Source organism: Petaurus breviceps, unplaced genomic scaffold, assembly GCF_028583685.1.
Source record: "Petaurus breviceps papuanus isolate PSGF00001 unplaced genomic scaffold, PetGlider_PUasm1.0 400, whole genome shotgun sequence".
Taxonomy (NCBI): Eukaryota; Metazoa; Chordata; class Mammalia; order Diprotodontia; family Petauridae; genus Petaurus; species Petaurus breviceps.
This window is the reverse complement of record NW_027186316.1, coordinates 5,169,093-5,175,092: the sequence shown is the minus strand read 5'-3', so window position 1 is coordinate 5,175,092 and position 6,000 is coordinate 5,169,093. Positions and strand designations below refer to the sequence as shown.

The 6,000-nt window shown below is 42.0% G+C and overlaps 1 protein-coding gene across 1 annotated transcript in view; it reads left to right on the top strand.

Moving 5' to 3' along the window:
• Positions 1-2,001: 2,001 nt before the first annotated feature.
• Positions 2,002-6,000, top strand: part of TMEM164 (transmembrane protein 164) — a 47,324-nt gene continuing 43,325 nt past the window's right edge. Inside the window, exon 1 of the mRNA XM_069100425.1 lies at positions 2,002-2,049. The gene's annotated coding sequence lies outside the window, so the exon portion shown is untranslated. The remainder of the gene's footprint in view (positions 2,050-6,000) is intronic.

Here is a 6,000-nt window from a genome sequence, read left to right as displayed (position 1 = left end):
CTTTCTCTCTCTTTTTTTTTTTTTGGAGAGGGGAAGGCAGGGCAATTGAGGTTAAGTGACAAGGTCACACAGTTAGTAAGTATTAAATGTCTGAAACTGGATTTGAACTGAGGTCCTCCTGACTCCAGGGCCAGTACTCTATTCACTGTGCCACGTAGCCATTCCCCTACTTCTCTCTTTAGGGGTCCAGCAAGGGTGGTCAAGAAATCTTGTCTTGTCCTAATGGTTGAGACAGCCGAAGAAAACTTCTCCAAGCAGATTAAGCTACCTATTCCCTCAATAACCACATCTAAATTAACTTCTTTCATTAATTAAATTTAATTTTTTAAAATGGTTTTTTTTTTTTTTGCTTTTTGGAGGGGGGAAGGCAGGGCAATTGGGGTTAAGTGACTTGCCCAAGGTCACACAACTAGTAAATATTAAGTGTGTGAGGTCGGATTTGAACTCAGGTCCTCCTGACTCCAGGGCTGGTGCTCTATTAACTGCGCCACCTAGCGGCCCCTAAAAATTATTTTTAAAAAATTATGTACTTTACAGATACAAACATTTTGATATGTAAGAAGAACAGGAAAAAGAACTGGATAGAAAACTGGGATCATCTATTATATAATTTTTGAGTGTATATTAGATATAGCATAGTAGTGACCATACTTCCCCCTCTTAGTTGTGTACCCTTCTGAATTTTCTTCTGCTCTCTGTGTTTTTTAAATGTCTCATTGACTTTCTTTTGTTCTTTGTTGTGGATTGATATCACTATCTACCAGCCCACAAACTGAAGCCCTCCCCTGTAATGAATAAGTATAATCAACCAAAAAAGATATTCCACACATTGGTCTCTGTGAATGTATGTCTGACTTTATACCTATGGTCAGTCACCTCTGTTAAGTGGTGAAAAGCTGGTCTTCTGGAGTTGTGGTTGGTTGTTGCATCAGAGTTCTGAAGTCTTCCATAGTTTTCTTTGACAATGTTGTAGTCAATCTATACATTGTTTTCCTGGGTCTGCTCACTTCACTATGCATCAGTTCATAAAGTCTTCCCAGGTTTCTCTCAATCTTTTTCATAATTTCTTTTTTTTTCTTTTAAATTTTATTTACTTTTAGTTTTCAACATTTACTTCTATAAGTTTTAAATTTTTTCCTTCTCCCTCCCTAAGATGAGCTACAATCGGCTATAGACTTTACATATACATTTCTATTAAACACATTTTCACATTAGTCATGTTGAATGGGAATGGGAAAAACCATGAGAAAGAAAAAGCAAAACAAAAAAAGAAAATAGTCTGCTTTGCTCTGCATTCAAATTCCATAATTCTTTCTCTGGATGTGGATGGCATTTTCCATAATGAGTCCTTTGGAATTGTTTTCATCATTTCTTAGGGTGCAGTAATATTCCATGACATTCACATGCCACATTCTGTTCAGTCATTTCCCATTTGAGTGGCTTTCTCTTTGTTTCCAGTTCTTTGCTATAATAAGAAGAGCTGCTACGAATATTTTGGTACAAATGGGCTCCTTTTGCTCATTCTTTCATCTCTTTGGGGCATAAACCTTGTAGTGGCATTTCTGGATCAAAGGGTAAGCATAGTTTAGTGACTTTTGGGGCATCATTTTGAAGTTACTTTCTAGAATGTTTGGACCATTTCACAACCACAAGCCACCATCAGTTCATTAGTGTGCCTGCCCTTCCACAGCTCTGCCAGCATTTGTCATTTCCTTTGATATTATCTTTACTAATCTGATAGGTATGATTGTTTTAATTTGCATTTCTCTTATCATTTAGAGTATTTTTTAAATGACTTGATCAATTGGATTTCTTCCCTTTGAGAACTACCTATTCCTATCCTCTATCCTATTCACTGAGGAATGAATGACTCTTGTCATATCTCGGATATGAGATTTTTAACAGAGACACTTCCTGCAAAGATGTTTCCATTCTGATTTTAATCACCTTGATTTTCCAGTGTCTGTTTTAACCCAAGATCATTTGTTTTTCATTCCAGATCTTCCTCCTGGCCTGCCCTCCCTGTCCAGGTGTTGTGGTCATCTTCAGGTAAGGTTATAGGCTCTTGCTTTGAAAGCCTTATCACAGCCTTGACTTGGGACATTTCTTAGGATCTCTGAGATTCAGGTCAGCCAAAGGCCAATAGAGGAGGAGTGAAGAAGCCAGGAATGTGTCTACATCCTTGCTTTGTGTCCAACTGTCAGCTTCTTCCTTCTGAAAAAGCCAGGTTCCCTGGGGAAGGTGGATATCCTGGCAAGACTTTTCAGGAGGCCCTCAGATGTTGCCCTGGGAAGGATTGATTCTTTTTCCTGAAGGGCCTTTGATTGTGAACTTAATTAGTTCACTAAGGATACAGTTCTTAGTTCTGAGAAGAATTGCTTTGTACTGTTTTTTAAGACATGCCCTTTAACAAGAAGAGAGAAAGGTGGCACCATGTCAGAAGCCATAGCAATCTTAGAAATACCAGAATCACAGAAAAAAAGAATTTCAGGATTGGAAGGAGTCTCAGAAACATCTAATCCATTCTCTCCTGAAAAAGAATCTCCTTGCTGTTGTTAGTTGTTGTTCCTTCTTAGTCCTTGAAGAGTAGCCAATGGCATCAGCAGGGTGATGTCTTGACTTGCAAGTGAATTGTATTTAATTGATAGCAGGGCTCTGCAGAGTTATCAGCCTCTCCTCCAGAGTCTTCAAGGTTCAGTGGCAAGACATAGGTCAGGATGACTGCAGATGGCCGCAAATGCAGTGGGAGACCTTGGCCTTTTTGAGCTAAGATCCTTCCCAGGTTTATCTGAGGCAACACCCGTTCAGTGATTTAAGGCTAGGTAAGAACTGAGGCAAAAGATGGCCTAGTTTACCTATTCAAAAAAAAATCAATCTGGGAGGAGAGACCCTAAGGGTTTCTGGCTGGAACAGAAACAATTGCTATTTAGGTTCACTCTGAGCCCGCAAAACCCAAACAATGAACAAGTGAGGCTTGGGCTAGGGCCCATTATTGGCCAAATCTGTGAGAAACGGAGTGATTTCAGTTTAAGGTGTAGTTAAGTAGCTCCATTTGAATCTGAATGGGCTTTATCAAAACCTGATTTTTCAGAAATAAAACTATGTGGTACAGAAAATTTAATTGTCCCAGTTATACATATCCAACTGGTGGTCATCCAACCTTGAGTTGGAGGTCTCTAAGGAGGGGATAGCTTGAATGTGAGAACAATGCCTGTGCAGGCTCTGAGTCATTTTCAGAGAACCCAAAGGAACCTGCTGGTATACTGGGCTCACCCTTGTTGATGCCCCACCCTCCACTGCCTTTTTTCTAGACCACTAGACACTCCCTTAGAATCATATTCTTATGATCACACACTAACAGGATTTAGAAGGAATAGCAAGTTGTACATACAGATTTGTAGTTTCATGTGTAATTTCATCTTTTTTTTTTCTATTCTACTACTGTTGTGGAAATACTCATTTTGTTTCTTAGTTCACAATAAATAAAGTTTCCTCCCCCAAAAAGTATTAGAGGGGAACTCTGACCAACTAGACCAATGTATAAAAAACTTTAAAAGTTATTGCTATGACTGTTGAGGTTCAGGCTTTGAGGGACCCGAAAATACTGACATACTGGCTCCTGCCCAAATGAATTCAACTCAAGCCTTCTCTCAGCCAAAGAAAGGCAAAGTTTATTAAAGATTCACCATTTTGGATAGACTTAAGGAGGCTGAGCATTTGTATTGCTGATTCAAGAGGGCCAGATATAACCTCAGCCTTTGGCAGACTAGATAGAATCTGAGCCCCTTCACAGAAAGGGGATGGGTCTTATATACAGAAAGATTGTGGGCTGGATCTAGGAGTGGTCTAATAGTCTGAGAGAAGGGGTCTAGGGAGGGTTTTGAGGAGGAGTCTAAGGAGGATCTTGATGGGACTAGGGTGACTACAGGTCAGACTCCAGGAGCCAAGAGAATGGGATTAAGGCTAGGAAGTAACTGAAGGCTACCCGGAGATAACAGACAGTGGAGGCCTAGGCTAGGTTAAGAGTAATAGAAATTTCGTTCTAGGACCTTGAAAGGCTTATGGCCTCAGGCAAATGTCTCATCAAGTGGGAAGATTCCAGGGGATTCCCAGAGCCTAAACTCCATCAATATGATACAGTCAATTTATGGGATGACACAGGTTTAGGGATATATACATTTGGTCTGTTTTTACCTCATCTCTATTCCACATCACCCCTCCTCCCCCTATAGACACATACACATCATTAAAAAAAAAAAACACCAATATAGCTCTTAGCCTAAATTCTAGTCCTCACTCTATTAGCGTCACTATTTGATCTAAAGTATAGTGGGCAAAGAGCTACACTTGGACCCTGGAATCCCTGAGTTCAAATCCTGCCTTAGACACTAGCTGTGTGACCTTGAACAAGTCACTTCCCTGGGGCCTCAATTTCCTCCTCCTTAAAATGAGAGGGTTGGACTAGTTGGCTCTGAGATTCTTCCAGGATTTTAGGATTCTATGGGTGATTTTGGACAAATTACCTCACACTCTGGACCTCAGTTTCCTCCTTTCTTTTTTTAAAAAATTTTTTGGAGGGGAGAAGGCAAGGAATTTGGGGTTAAGTGACTTGCCAGAGGTCACACAGCTAGTAAGTGTCAAGTGTCTGAGGCCAGATTTGAACTCAGGTCCTCCTGACTCCAGGGCTGGTCATCTATTCACTGCAGTGCCAACTAGCCTCCCCAATTCTCGTTTCTTACATAAAGGGGTTGGATGAAATGGCTTCTGAGGTTCTAGTTCTAACTTTCGCTTCATAGGAGCAGCCTGGGATAGACTCCTTCTATTCTAGGAGCCTCAGAACCAGAGGGTTGGGTTGGGTGCCTTCTAAGAGCCCTTTCAGCCTGACAGCTAGGAGTATCTGTTTTTGTGTATGTCCCCGCTCTGGGGTAACAGTCTCCTCATTGGGAAAATGGAGCCAGAAGGGAGTGGGTGGAAGTTGGGTGAGATGAGTATTCCAACTGGGAAGAAGATGAATAACAGCTGAATAAATGTTTGCTGAATTGATTTTCATTGAATCGAAGTCAGCAAATATTGACTGAGTATCTGCTCTGTACAAAACCCCCAAACCAAGTACAATTGGGAGAGGAAACAGTGAAATGAGACACAGTCCCTGTTTTCAGGGAGTGTATCCATAAGGGAGAAGAGGAGACAAGAAAAGAACACACAGGTGCACAAGGAGCCATCATATGGAATCACATGTGCCATCAGAGGGACACAAGTTGTTAGCAGGGTGCAAGAGATGATGGACAGGCAGCACCCAGGGGGCTCAGGATTTGTTGCTGTTTGTCCTTCATTCTCCAAGGGGACCAGTGACGTCAGGAGGGGGATGTCTTGATTCCAAGTGAATTGGATTTAAGTGAGGCAGGGCTGTGCAAAGTCACCAACCTCACTATCTCCCCCTGGGTCATCTGGGTCCAGTGGCAAGGCATAGGTCAAGACGACTGGTGATGGCCCCGGATGTGATGGGGGGCTTAGGAAGGGCTTCATAGAAGTCAGGGCATTAGAACTGCACCTTGAAGTTTAGATGGAATTTCAGTGGCCAGAGATGTGGTTGGTGTTGTCCAAGCCGAGGGAACAGTGTGAGCCAAGTCAAGAAAATAATGGAGTTGTCTTGAGAGCAGCGTAGTGGCCTGATATGGCCAAAGGGGCATAGACCTAGGACTAGAAGGGACCTCAGAGGTCATCTAGTACAACTCCTGGAGGCCCAGGATGGGGAAGTGATTTACCCAAGGTCACTCAGGTTAATCTATTGTAGTTGTTGTTGTCCAGTCATTTCAGTCACGTCTGACTCTCCATTACCCCATTTGGGATTTTCTTGGCAAAGATACTGGAGTTGGTTTGCCATTTCCTTCTCCGGCTCATTTTACAGATGAGGAAACTGAGGCCCAAGGAAGGAAATGACTTGTCTAAAGTCACACAGAGGGTCCTAAAGCTGGAAGGCACCTTAGAGGGCAATTAATC